Source organism: Gasterosteus aculeatus, chromosome 8, assembly GCF_964276395.1.
Source record: "Gasterosteus aculeatus chromosome 8, fGasAcu3.hap1.1, whole genome shotgun sequence".
NCBI lineage: Eukaryota > Metazoa > Chordata > Actinopteri > Perciformes > Gasterosteidae > Gasterosteus > Gasterosteus aculeatus.
The window spans coordinates 9,067,046-9,073,462 of record NC_135695.1 but is presented as its reverse complement, the minus strand read 5'-3'; the positions used below and the strand labels follow the sequence as shown (position 1 = coordinate 9,073,462).

Here is a 6,417-nt window from a genome sequence, read left to right as displayed (position 1 = left end):
TTGGTTTGGTTTGTTGTGTTGTTGTGCAACATAGGGGGTCTGTCAGCCAACGATGCAACAGCCCCGGAAGAAGCCAGGAGGGCAACAGTGGACGTGTAGTGTATTCAACTATTGTATCATTGATGCATGTTGATTGGGGGGTGATTTCTGGGATGTGTCAGCCACCGAGGTGTCACACAAGTCGTTTCAGTGACGCCAGGGGGTTGTGTGTGTGTGTGTGTGTGTGTGTGTGTGTGTGTGTGTGTGTGTGTGTGTGTGTGTGTGCGTGTGCGTGTGTGTGTGTGTGTGAGAGTGGGGCCGTCGGGGACGCAGTGACGTCACAGAGTGGTGGCGATAGTTACGACACCCAGAGAAAGAAAGTCTGTACCCTGAAAGAAAGTGTTCACTATTAGGGTTTTTGGCAAACGATGGTCAATGTGGATTTTCAACACATCTTCAGGGATGAAGCCACACACACACACACACACACACACTCTCTCTCTCTCCTCTTAATAACGGCGCTGTTGTCAAAACCTACTCAATACAATGTTTCCAGTTTGTGTTTTGCCAAAAATTTACAAACAATCTTGTCTGTGTCATGTATGTGTGTGTGTGTGTGTGTGTGTGTGTGTCTGTGTCTGTGTGTGTGTGTGTGTGTATGTGTGTGTGTGTGTGTGTCTGTGTGTGTGTGTGTGTGTGTGTGTGTGTGTGTGTGTGTGTGTGTGTGTGTGTGTGTGTGTGTGTATGTGTGTGTGTGTGTGTGTGTGTGTGTCTGTGTGTGTGTGTGTGTGTGTGTGTGTGTGTGTGTGTCCAGGCAAGTGAAAGAAGCCACTGATCGACAAACACAGAGTTTATGGAAGAGAGAGGAGACAAAAGTGCTGAAGAGAAGAGAGACACGGACCACACAAAGAGTAGGGAGGTCAAACGCTGGAGCCACGACGAGAGCAGAATACGTGCTGCTGGTACTGAAACACAACTCTTCCCAGTGTACATGCAGTAAACCGGTTGAGCTATGAATGAATGAATAGCTGGAAGAATCTTACCTGATTCACAATATGCTGCGTGGTTGCAGCTCAAATTACTTTGCCCCCCCAAACTGTGCTGTTATTGGCTAAAAATACAAGTCCACTTGTGTCCCGTCAGCTTGCATCAAAATGTGAATCAAACAAGATCCCGTTTGATAAGTCACGTCAAAAATAATCAAGATGCTACAGAAGTGTATGAGTCAATGACCTCACTTCTTACTTGATGTGTCACCTTGAACATAAAGCAGGGGAAGTTTTACGGCTTGACCACCTTGTAAAGTCGCTTCCCCAGTAACCAGTCAGAGAGTTGTCTAATTTTTTGTTGTCCAACTTTAACACTGTGTTTTCATTGCAAGGAAGTTAATTGTTTTAATGTCTTAATTAGCTTTCACTCATGGTTTCAAACCTGGGATGGCGATGGCCGGTGGTGCACTGAGGCCAGCGGGGCTGAAGTACCGCGTCCGTTTTCCCCGATGTCACACTCTACAGACAGGGAATGACCATAATCCCCTGAGCTTCCCTTAATCTGCACTCTTTCTGTTCTTCATGCTCCAAATGATTGGCCAACATACACACTCACAAACACACACATTTGTGCGCACGCACACACAATTCGGAGTTGTTCACCTTCAATGGAAAAGAAGATCCTGTTCAAGGTGATTAAGTCTTGTCTCCAAAACTCCCATTTCAATATCACAATAGCTGCACCAGCAGCAGCTGAACCGCTGTATGAATCTTGACATCCCGCTTTCATAGATTCTCATAGTTGATGCCGTATAAGTTGATGCCTTCCTGCCTGTTAGGCTGAACCGAATGCATAAAATAATGTTTGGCTGTCAGCGGCGTCCCGTGAACCCCGGACAAGCTGTAAAACCGGTGGTTCCAGGGCAGGCGGATGTTTTCCGATGTGGGCCGCCTCACCTTGGTGATGATATGAAGAAGCTGTTAGTGCCAGCAGCACTTAGCTCTGAGTGCTGGCAAGGTGAGCGGCGTCCTCCTGGGAAATGCCTTTCGGCCCGTTTCTAAGTGGTTAATGTGGTGTGTGTAACCAGGGCAACACAGCGCCTACCAAAATTATGTTTGAGATTTTTGGCGGCGCGTAACAACCATTTTGACAAAATAAAGCGTAAACAGGTTTTCAAATATTTGGCGATTATATATTTTTCTCACGGGCTCCCCGCTGACGTGCGAGATCACAACACACACCTCGCGGGGACGTGTAGTCATGTGATAGCAGCACTCCTCTCAGGTAGTCCGGCCATTTATGCATTTTCACAATTCACCTAATGTGTTTTTCCATGTAGAAATGTGCTTTTAAAGTTAGAATAAATTCCTCCTGGCCGATACAAATTAGGGAGCAATTTGTGAGAATTCCTTTTTTTTGTTCAATAGCACTCAAGCACTTGGCCACATTCCTCATGGCTATTTTACATTATTTGGGGACCAGTCGGGTGTCCATAGGTGCCTGGCACTGTGCCATCTATCATTTAATCATTTAATCTCCTCTCTGCTTTTTGTTACACGTTTTTCGCCTGATAGTAGAACCAATGAGATCATTCGGCTTGAAAACCTCTTAAGCAACTTCCAAAAATATCGAATTATGTAACGGTCCCATAGTAGATGTGTCATTCTCCACGTTTAGTACCAATGCAGAAGGCACTTCATGAAGCAAGGCAGAAAGCTAGAGCGGAGGATGTGCGTGTAGTATGTCAGAATAGTAGTTTGCTTTAGTTTGCATCCCTTCAAAGGCAACTAGCGTCATCCTCTCATCCATGTGAGTGAAAGGCCTGAGACTGGCAAGTGGAGAAGATACAGAGAGAGATAGAGAAATACAGACATGTCTGTGAATTGTTTCCTGTTGTGACGAGGAGAAAAGAGTCTTGTCTGCTTTTGTCTCACACTGAGACTGCATTGTGTTTTGTGTTTGTGGCGACCGCTGCCATCAACTCCGCTCGCTGCCCGCACTTCATTAGGACTCTGTTCTCCTGCCTGTGAGAGCGAAAGAGTGAGGGTGTAATATGGAATTACACGCCGCGGTTTGGTACGACATGAGGAGGAATTGCGTTATCTTACGATTCATTAGAAGGAGGGAAAAGAAGGCGTGAGGTTATTCAGTGACGATGGGAAGAGATGGAACAAACGAACGAAACAGGGTGAGGTGAGATAGAAGGAGGTTGAGGGACAGAAATAAATCAGATGGGAAGTAAAGTAATGTGTTATGAGCAGAAGGGATACGATGATACAACACGTGGGCAACATTTACAACATAACTGTGTCATATCCCTAATAATATACACTATAGTTTAAAGGATACCTGCAGTCAGCTGCTTAGCCTTTAGGCATTCATATTTTCTGTTTCCGGGATGAAATCTGTCAAAGTGAGACAATGAGGCTGAACAGCTTGTATCCATGTGTACAGAGAGTTTGGGACGGAGAAAAGGAAGTGTGGCATCGTGGTTAGCTGATCCAGGGAACCGGAGACTGAGTGTGTGGCACTCTCTGGCTGCTGGGCCTTTTCAGCCTCTTTCAAAGGACACCCTCACACTTTTATCAGCCAACTGATAGGCACAATTGTTTGTGTGTGTGTATGAGAAAGAAGGAGAGCCGGGGGAAGCCTCCAGTCAAAATGAAATGGTAATTAATTGTGCTTTACTGATGCATCTATGTATATTTTCTGTCATATGGAGCATGAAGTGAAAATGATTGTATAACATGTCATTACAAAGACTCCCCTGAGAGAAGACAATAGATACATTCCCTCCACTATTTCCTGCCTTTCATCTTGTCCGTTTGTCTGGTATGATTCAAAGATAATAAGCAGAGGTCTTCTTGTGGGGGAAAATCAAACGTTTGGTTTATGAGAGAGAGAGAGAGAGAGAGAGTAGTGAGGAGTGAGAACGAGAGATCCCTCTTCACTGACCCTGTGCATGAACTGTAATCATGTTAAACCATTTCTCTTTCCGCTGTGTGTGTGTGTGTGTGTGTGTGTGTGTGTGTGTGTGTGTGTGTGTGTGTGTGTGTGTGTGTGTGTGTGTGTGTGAGTGTGTGAGATTGGGAGCGCTGAAGAGACTATTCCAGCAGACTTCAGGGCATTTCACCATGTTAAAGGAGCAGGTTTTCAATTACAGTGTGTGTGTGTGTGTGTGTGTGTGTGTGTGTGTGTGTGTGTGTGTGTGTGTGTGTGTGTGTGTTTGCATGCTATGACAAACCTACACCTCTCTGCCTTTACATTAGGTGCCATATGTGCAGCAGCACGGACATCTCATGACATCACTGACGGTTTGTTTCTGTCACCAGGTTAATTACGGCTAAAGCTTGGATGATTTTCAGAGACTCAACCGATAGTTATCATTTAATAATAATAATTCATTTAACAAAAGTATTTCTACAGAGGATTCCTAAGAAATATCACTAAAGGGAAATATTTCATCCCCTACATGTTGCCACAGACTGAATCCTAAACAGGGAAGGAGACAGGTGGCTCCTGGCCGCTCCGTCCCGTCCTCGCCATCATCACAGCTTGGAGCCTTGGATCTGGTCATTAGCTCCTCGCACAGTTTAATATTGTAAGACAACCAAACGTTGAGTCAACCAGCTTATCGATTTGTATCAGCGCAGAGATGACGTGCACCGCGTCCAAGTTCACTGGAAACTGTGGAATATGCTAAAGCGACTCGTTGTCGAGTACGGATGCTATCAAATTGCTCTGTTTAATGCTACGAGCCTCATCTACCCGAACTGGCTCAGTACCAAATAATAACATCACCATTGTCCTTGTAGAACAAAACAGTAAGAATGTCACGGTGTGGTTTATTTCCTGTCTTATTTTGTAGTTTTCTGCTTCTTGTCTCCCCGGGTAACTTCACTTCCTGCCTTGTCCTGTCATCCCCTGTGATTGTCTGATTGTTTCCACCTGTGTCCAATCACCTCCACCTCCCTAGTGTATTTAAGCCGTGTGTGTCTCTTGTGTCACTTGTCGCATCATTGTTGATGGTTGGATGTTCTTGGTTGCTGCCTGTATTTTTGCCCCTTGGCCCTTCGGAGTTTCTGACTATTAAAGTCTTTTTGGTTTTGACGTCTGCATTTGAGTCCTGCCTTCCCCGCACCCTGACAAAGAACTTGTTTATATGTTCTCAGGTTCATGTTTAAAAAAAACCCTGTTGTACAAAAGAGGCCTCCTGCCTTTGCTCCTTCAGAAACCACGGCTGGCTTGCAAGTAAAATGTCCCACACACAAGTGCAAAAAAAAAAGGTTACCAACTTGTTCTGAATGGCGTGACGGACCGATCTATGAACACGTGCACAAGAAAACTGTAGAGCATACGTTCAACAGTTTTATCAGCCTACCAGGGGTCCAAAGCTCACCTGATACCACAGGATTTCATTCTGAATCTCAGCGTATGAATAAAACTTAATCAGAGACGGCAAGTAGCCAAAAGTAGATGAAAGAAGTACCACCATGAGTACTTTGCAATACTCCAAGCCCTGCTAAATGTACTCAGTACACAGAATGATTCATTTCACAATGTAATCTCTTTTCACTGGTTTAGAAATTGTCAGCTGCAGGTGGGGCTAATTGCCTGATTCTTGAATAAACACAAATGAGTAATCGAGTTAGATTACTAGATTATTAGAGATTAGGATTGCTACAAAAATACTTCCTTGCTTGATCCAAATGTATATATATATATATATATATAGTTTACATACCACAGCTGTATTTGGGCCATTGTCCCCATATGTGTTTGCATGTCCCTGCTCTCCACTTCACCTGCTTACTGATTAATCAATCCATCCATCAATATCAACTCATCTCCACCCCTTAAACACATATCAGTGATGCATCAGACCTAATCAATGCGGTTAAACACACACTAATGTGGTTCCACAGTGTGGGCAAACAAATGTGTGCGGGAGGGAGGAGGGAAGAAGGGTGGCAGGGGGTGTTGGTCTGATATAACAGAGTCAGTTACATCACCTGAGGCATCGAGGGGGAGGAGGAGGACGAGAAAAGCCAGAAGGGAAGCGACATGAAGAGTCTAAAATGACTCTCTCTCTCTCTCTCTCTCTCTCTCTCTCCCCCACACACACACACACACAGACATTTGGTGTCACCTTCCATCAGTAGCCTCCAGGGCCGTGAGTTATGACCACAGATATACGATCATTTACACTCAGTGTGCAGATAGCCACAGGCTACTGTTCTGTGTGTCTGTGTGTGTGTGTGTATGCAGATATTTGTGTGTCCTTGCACAACATTTGCAAGAGTGTGATAAAGCACACGGCTTAAGACACGGCTTCCTTTTTTTTTATTATCCCAGATTCACAAAAAGAGAGACACTTATTGTCAGAACTGAAAGCTTTAACCAGGCACTTCACATTTATTAAATGTATAAGAAATGACATGCAGCTAT

The 6,417-nt window shown here is 44.6% G+C and overlaps 1 long non-coding RNA gene across 3 annotated transcripts in view; it reads right to left on the bottom strand.

The window, feature by feature from the left end:
• Window positions 1-6,295: 6,295 nt before the first annotated feature.
• Window positions 6,296-6,417, bottom strand: part of LOC144411368 (uncharacterized) — a 63,351-nt gene continuing 63,229 nt past the window's right edge. For all 3 annotated transcript variants that reach the window (XR_013468524.1, XR_013468523.1, XR_013468525.1), the window contains one exon: window positions 6,296-6,417. This exon is cut by the window's right edge and continues 806 nt beyond it. This is a non-coding gene — a long non-coding RNA (uncharacterized LOC144411368).